Below are 7309 nucleotides of genomic sequence, written 5' to 3'. Positions count from 1 at the left end.
AAGAAGCTAGGGAAGAATTGAGGAAATCCCTAAAGAGAAGAAAAGAAATTGCCATAGCTAAACATGATACATAGTACAAGGATATTGACACCAAAAAAGTATTTGTCAATGGAGATTCTAAGGAATTTGATGCAGCAATTTCAAACCTTATGGAGAAAAATAGAGCTCAAGCAGAAGATATTAGAACTCTCAAGATTGAACAAGAATCACAAGCCATGATGCTTTGTGAAGTGACTGAATAGAAGAAGAGCGATATTGAAGATAAAACTATGATAGAATATGACAAGAGAAACCTTTCCAATAGACTAGAAGAAAGTTAATTGAGCTTGCAATAATTTCCAACATGCAGCTAGACACCCTAAGCTAGATGATGAATGCCCATCATGAGCTGAATGTTGAGGACATTGAGATCTCCACAAGAAAGATGCAAAATGAATAACTGCAAAATGATTTGAGGAGAGAAGAGAAAATTTCATAGAGTGTCAACAAACCTAATAAAATTATCAAGTACTTTGAACAACTACTAAAATCACCAAGATCCAGCAATGTCACTTCAAGACTAGGATACACCAGCACTGAAGAAGGACAGTCATCCAAGACTGCAGAAGAAAGAAATAACAAAGGTAAGAACACAAAACCCACTTGTCATTTTTGTGGTAAAAAGGGACATACCTCTAATGTGTGTAGGAGGAATAATGTCAATCAGCATAATAAACCTAAAAACATGGGTCACTGTCACAAGTGCAATAAGCAAGGTCATCAAGAACACGATTACAGGACTAGAACTATTAGGACACCAAGATTTGAAGGTCACTACTACAATTACAAGAAGTATGGACATAGAGCTTTTGAATGCATATCAAAGCCTATGTAGACACCAAATCAACCAAAAAAGATAAATATTCATGGGCATCACTACAATTAGGACTACAATACTAGGCATAGTTGTCACTACTGTCAAGAGTATGGACATGTTCTAGAGAACTACATAAGAACACATTTTAGCGGAAGCTATAGTAGATGGTTAAGCCAAACCACTTGCTTTAGTCATCTAAAGATTGGATATATCAACAAAAACTACCCAACTAGGTCAAAGGCACCCAATTCAAAGTTCAATAAAGGGAAAGGTAAAGTTGATGTTGAACACATCAAAGGAGAAATGAATAAAACATGGAAGAAGAAAGATGGAAGAAGCACATCCAATGGAGAGATCACTTCACCCAAAAGGTTAAGTGATCACACTTCATCCAACTAAGAAAAAGAAGGTATGTGGGACTGATATTTAAATGTTTTACCATACATTAGTTCCAAGATCAAATCAGTACTAAAAAGGATGGATCAAGATGAATAAAGATGCAAAGTTAAAACTTAAAATTTTTCACATTGTTACTGAGTAAGGAAAGTTGTCTTTAGATGTCGAGTTGTCTTCCAAAGTTAGTAGAAGCCAAGTTAGTAGTGGATGCTGAGAGAAAGAAAAGAAATTCCTATTGAAGCCAAGTAAAGGAAACTCTAGTAAATGTTGTGTTGGAAAATCAATGGAAGCCAAGTGAAATAGAATTGCACAAGGAGCTGAGTGGACAGCTGTATATTCACTAAGCATTAAATGCTATGAAATGAAGAGTATAAGGTCATGTTTTCAATCATTTTTCATCATTACAAACATAGAGAAAGAGAAAGAAGAGTGTAGAAATGGTTTCCAAGAAGAGATTGAAGCTTTTGTGTAGATTCAAGCCAAGATTCAATATCTTTTCATCGATTCAAGGTATTTAAACTAGTGCTGAGCTATGTAGTTAAGCCATTTTTACATTTTGAAACCCTACTTTGAAGAAATGGTATCTAGCTCTAGGAAACCCCAGAACAATGAGTTGTTTGAAGTTCAGTTGGTTAGTAATGAAGTGAAACAACTTGATTTTAGACCAATTCCTAAAGTTGCTTATAAGAACGACCCTATCGGAGCTTTATTTGTTATTCCACCCAAATTTGTGATGGTGCAAGATGTTAGGAGATGTTATAAATGAAAAATTAGAGCTATTAGTAATATGAAAATTAGGGAAGCATACAATAAACTATGTGAGAATGGGGTATTAAAAAAAGAGTTTCAAATTGTTGAGAGGAAGGGCTTAACCCGTGCCCTAGATTTCCCTACAGTATTCAAGATGGAATGGGTAAAAATTGTGTTGAGTAGAACACATGATGGAAGCCTATGGTTGGGGAGTGGACCGATCAAATTGTCAAAAAGAATTATACATAGGGTAACCAGGTATCCAACCCTAGAACAGCCAAAAACCCTAAGCAATGATTCTAAAGAAGCAATAGAGAAGAACACTAGGGAAAAATGGGAAAAGAGAGGGATGACAATTGAAACCATCAAGGATCCTCTTGTGGAATTTTCTATTAGAGTCATATCTCATAAATTTTACCAGTCATGCCAACTCAACAATGTACCTTGTATTGTAGTAGACGTGGAATAAAAAATTGTTAAGAAGGATCATACTTATGATCTAGCTGAATTGCAATTACAAAAGATTATGGAGAATTTGGGAGCCATAAGAAGGTCCAAAGGAGCTCAATTTAAATTTGGAGCAATTTTGATATGCACATTCTTTTATGTTAAGAATTAATTCCCCTATTTTGGAAAGGTAAGCTGGACAAAAAACAAGTCAATAGTAGTATAGGTCAATGAATAAATATAGCAGATGGGAACAAATTTTGAAACTTTAATGACTAGCTACTTTGAAGACTTTAAGAAGTCAATGAAATAGAGACTAAGGATACCTATCTCTCTTGTTGAACAACATATCAATGACATGTGTTTCTTAGTAGACATTGATTTCACATACATCCAAGAAGCAATACCAAGGGTGAGACGGCTGAGGCCACTTGGATATGAAATCAATATTGATGAGGCATCAACATCAATCACAACATTTCTAATAGAAGGTATTGATAAAAGTGCTCAACCCTTTAGCACTTATGATGTTGTTAGATCAAAGGTAGACATGAAACTAAAACTAGCTTCAAGTTTCAAAAAGAAATATAAAATAGCGAAGAAGCTCAAGGCTAAATTTGGTGAAGGCACAACAAAAGGTGAGGAGGATGATGAAGAGGTAGATGATGATGATGAAGAGAAGGATCAAGGGCCACTTGCATTGACCCAAGGCATGGGAGAAGATGCAAAAGAGAAAGAAGGTGTCGAGGAGGAAGATGAAACCAAGGAAGCACGTACCAAGCCAAAGGCAAAGAAAAGAAAAGCCACCACCAAACCAAATGCCATGCCCAAGAAATTTTCTAAGCCTAGCCCAAAAAAGCCTACCACAAGGGCTAGTACAAGAGCCACATCAGAGAAGGCCAAGGAGCAATAAAAGAAGAAGGCCACTAACCAAGAAGGTCTAGCCCAGAAGAAGCGAAGAAGAATATATGCGGCACCTCCTGAATCAGATGAAGAAAGAATAGAATCTAATGGCATTAGTCAATTCAGAGTGGTAAGTCACACCCCTAAATCTGATTTGGAAAACATATTGATAACATTAGGGATAATGTAGACTTGTCAAGATTAAAAGGTATTGATTTTAATAAGTTGACTAGAGAGGAAATAAACATGGTTGAAGAGTTAGTTTACACTATGATGGAAAATTTCAAGAACAATCCACTTGAACTTGACAATACAATGCCTAAGGAGTTATATTCTATTGTAGAAAATAAATGACATTATTTCCTCAACATGGAAAAAGAAATAAGAGAGTCAACATTGGCTTGAGTAATGCTTGAACTTACTAAAGGACAAGTTAGTAAGGCAAATAAGAAACATGGGAACAAATTTGCACCCAAGTATAGAGCCTTTAGTATTTTGCTGAATAAAATTGAAGATGTGAAAAAGTCCACACAAATGTGGAAGTTAATCTATGGTTTGACAACTGTGAAAGAAGGAGAAGAAGATCCCTTTGAGGGAAGAAAAAATGAAGAAGAAGAAGAAGAGGAAAATGATAAGGAAGAAGAAGGAGAAAAGCAAAAGGAAGATGTTACATTGGAGAAGAAAACACAAAGAGGTGATATGGCAACTGTTCAGGAGTAGCAACAAGAACAGAGTGTGCAAGACACAATTACCACCACCAAGTCCTCCACATGTAACTCCACACCTACAGATACAGTAACTATTCAAGATGTTCCTGACAATACCAATCAGAACATAAATCCACTAACTGCAGAGGATCTTAAAAAGATTCTTCACCAGACTACACTACAAGCACAATTGTGTACAAATCTAGTCTTGGTGAGTGTGGAAGAATTGCAAAAGGTAGTAGCAGACATAACAAGGTATAAGGTAAATCCACAAGAACCACTTTCTCATATCCCAATAGCCATGAGTGGACAACTCCAAGAGAAAGATGCACAAGATACATCAGCCAAGGCTAATTCAATAATACTTGTCACTACAACTACTGAGGAGCCAATGAATGATCAAATAGGACAGATGGATACCTTGCCCCCAAAGATCATTGTAATTGACAAGGAAAGAATAGAGGAGGAGACCCTAAAGGAGAAGGAGCAAGAGGAAATGCAAACATTGATAAATTTTCCTACAATAGGGACTCCAACAATGCCTCAAAAGCTAAGTACTATTGCCATGCCACTACAAATATCTACACCAACCTCAAGCTCAATAAGAGTAGCAAGGGTAATTCACTATGGAGACCCTACACCAGATGAGGACATAGTCATTCCCAAGTATGACTATGAATATATGAATATTGATCAAATAAATGAAATGTAAGAGGCACTTGAGAGGAAGAAGAAGCAAGAGATACTTAGAAGCGAGTATAAACAAAAGCAAGCTTTGATTGAAATAAAGGACATCTTTTTAGATACTTTTAGCTTGTAGGTACCTAATGAAACTAAGCCAATCATGAAGCAACTATCCAATATAGTGGACCAGGTATAGAATGAAGACCTTGATGCAAATGCAAAACTATTAGAATGGTCTGAAAAGAGGTTTCAAACAAAGGTGAATGAAAGAATATCAAGTGAAATAACACTATCTCAGGTGGAGCTGGCAAAGAACATTGAAAAGGTAAAGGTAGTACTTGAGAATATATTCTCATTGTACTCAAAATTGTGTGACCCATCAATTTTTATGCAAGAAACTAGCATGTGGATAATGAGCTTGGAGACAAACCTTAAAATATCAAGCATGCAACTACTTAAGGATCTAGTTCAGAGTGAGGAGCATTTTCAAACTATGCTTCACACTCAAAAGGAACTAGTTGCACTAACAATAGATGAGGCAAATACCAAGGCCAAGTTAATACAGATTCAATCTGCCATCACCCCACACATGGAAATTTTGCAGAAAGAACTGGTTTATGTTGAAAATGTTATAAAGAAAGAAGGCCTAGTTCACCTTGTAGTAGAGACAATCATCTAGCTTAAATCACTATAAATTGCATTAGACAATTGGGATGCTTCTCTCAAGATAGTCATGGAAGTAAATAAATCCTTTTTGGCTAAGTATTTAGTTAATGAATAGAACCCTTTGACATAAGTATCAAAAAAAGGGGAGATAACATTTTGATTATAATAAGAAAAGGGGGAGATAAAATTATAAAACAAAGGGGTAGATAAGGAGATAAATTTTGAGCAAGTAAGCAAAAAGGAAATTATAACTGCAAGGGAAGATGTGTGAAAGGGGGAGTAAAGCCAAAGTAGGGCAGATAGAATAGGCAGAGATAAAGAGTATCAAAATTAGTATGAGACAAATCTAGTATGAAAATTTGTGGATACAACATTGGCACATCAACTTAGGGGGAGTTACAAAATTTTGAGGTATCTTCACAAAATTTTGAACAATTTTTGAAGTTTTGTATATATTTCAAATAGATGTATGTTATACTCAAAAATATTAGATTCATTATGTATAGTTAAGTGTTTTTGATACTCATGTCTAAGGGGGAGATTTTTGGTCTCATATTGGTTTTGACAATTGAGTGTCAACACACTTAAGAAATTTTCTTAGTTGAAGCCGAGTATAATATAGATGTCAAGTTATAGTATGTGCTGAGCTAGAAATTCAACAAGTGCTAAGTCACAATAGATGTCAAGCAGAAAGATAGTGCCAAGAAAGTTTCAACTATTGAGTGACTAATAGATGTTGAGAAAGATAGAATAAACTATAGGTTTCGAGCAAGACAAAATAACTATAGGTATCAAGCAAGACAAAATTCTTATATGTGTTGAGCATTAGTAATCAATACGTGTCAAGTAATAGAGAATCAACATAAGAGTTTGTGCCCTCACCAACTCAGATGTAAACCATTTTTGAGTCGACACAAGATGAATCTCGAAGGATTAAAAGATAAGATTGAATTTCTTTAATTCCCTATGAAATCAACATGCAATTAATCAGAAAAATGGAAAGATTTGAGCAGGAAAGATGGATGAATCTCAATCATAGATTCATACCTAACCCTAAGTCATGAAACCTTTTTAAAGAGGTCAAGACCCCATAATTTGAGAAAGCAAGAAAGAGTATGATAGGGTATGAAGTGGCTCATGAAGAGGATGTTCCACAAATTGAGTGTTGTAGGATACAAATCATTTAGATTAGAATGTTGGAGTTCATGATGAGGAGTTGGGTGTCATAGATCACGAAAACTACCTCAAAGCTAAGTTTGACTTTTCAACCAAGTTATCAATTAAAAAAATTATCTCTTTACATATACCTTCCAAGATGACTCCTTCAAAATGAGGAAGGAAAAATAAAGTAGAGAAGATTGACAGAGAGATAGATGTTGGCATTCAGTCAATATTAGAAGGTAAATTCTCTATCAAAAAATGACCCAGAAGAATAATACATTATCCACAAGACTATTCTCACATGGAATGTTAGAGGCAATAATGCCTCTAACAAAAGAGACTAGATCAAACAACAAATTAATGCTTCTGGGTCTAATATCTTCATGTTATATGAAATAAAATTGTTGCCATCAAATTTTGAATCCTCATTACATAAATGGAAGAAATGGAAATATTTTCATTCAGCTCCAAATGAAACCTTTGGTGGTCTAACTATCTTATAGAACCAAAATTTACCTACTATTGAACTACTAAAATATGAAACTAATCAAAAGATATTTAAAGTGAAAATCTTTGACCTTTAGTTTATTCTCCTAAATGTATATGCTGCAAATTAAAATCAAGTTTGGGATGCAATTACATCGTTCTTGTCACATTTTGATTATGGGACAATCATTGTGGGAGATGATTTCATTTCTATTGCAGATATTATTGAGAAGTAAGGTGATATTATTCCACC

Source organism: Cupressus sempervirens, chromosome 1 (assembly GCF_028749045.1).
Source record: "Cupressus sempervirens isolate cs-2001-9-10 chromosome 1, ASM2874904v1, whole genome shotgun sequence".
Taxonomy (NCBI): Eukaryota; Viridiplantae; Streptophyta; class Pinopsida; order Cupressales; family Cupressaceae; genus Cupressus; species Cupressus sempervirens.
The sequence above is the reverse complement of the archived record's forward strand: the minus strand, read 5'-3'. Positions refer to the sequence as shown.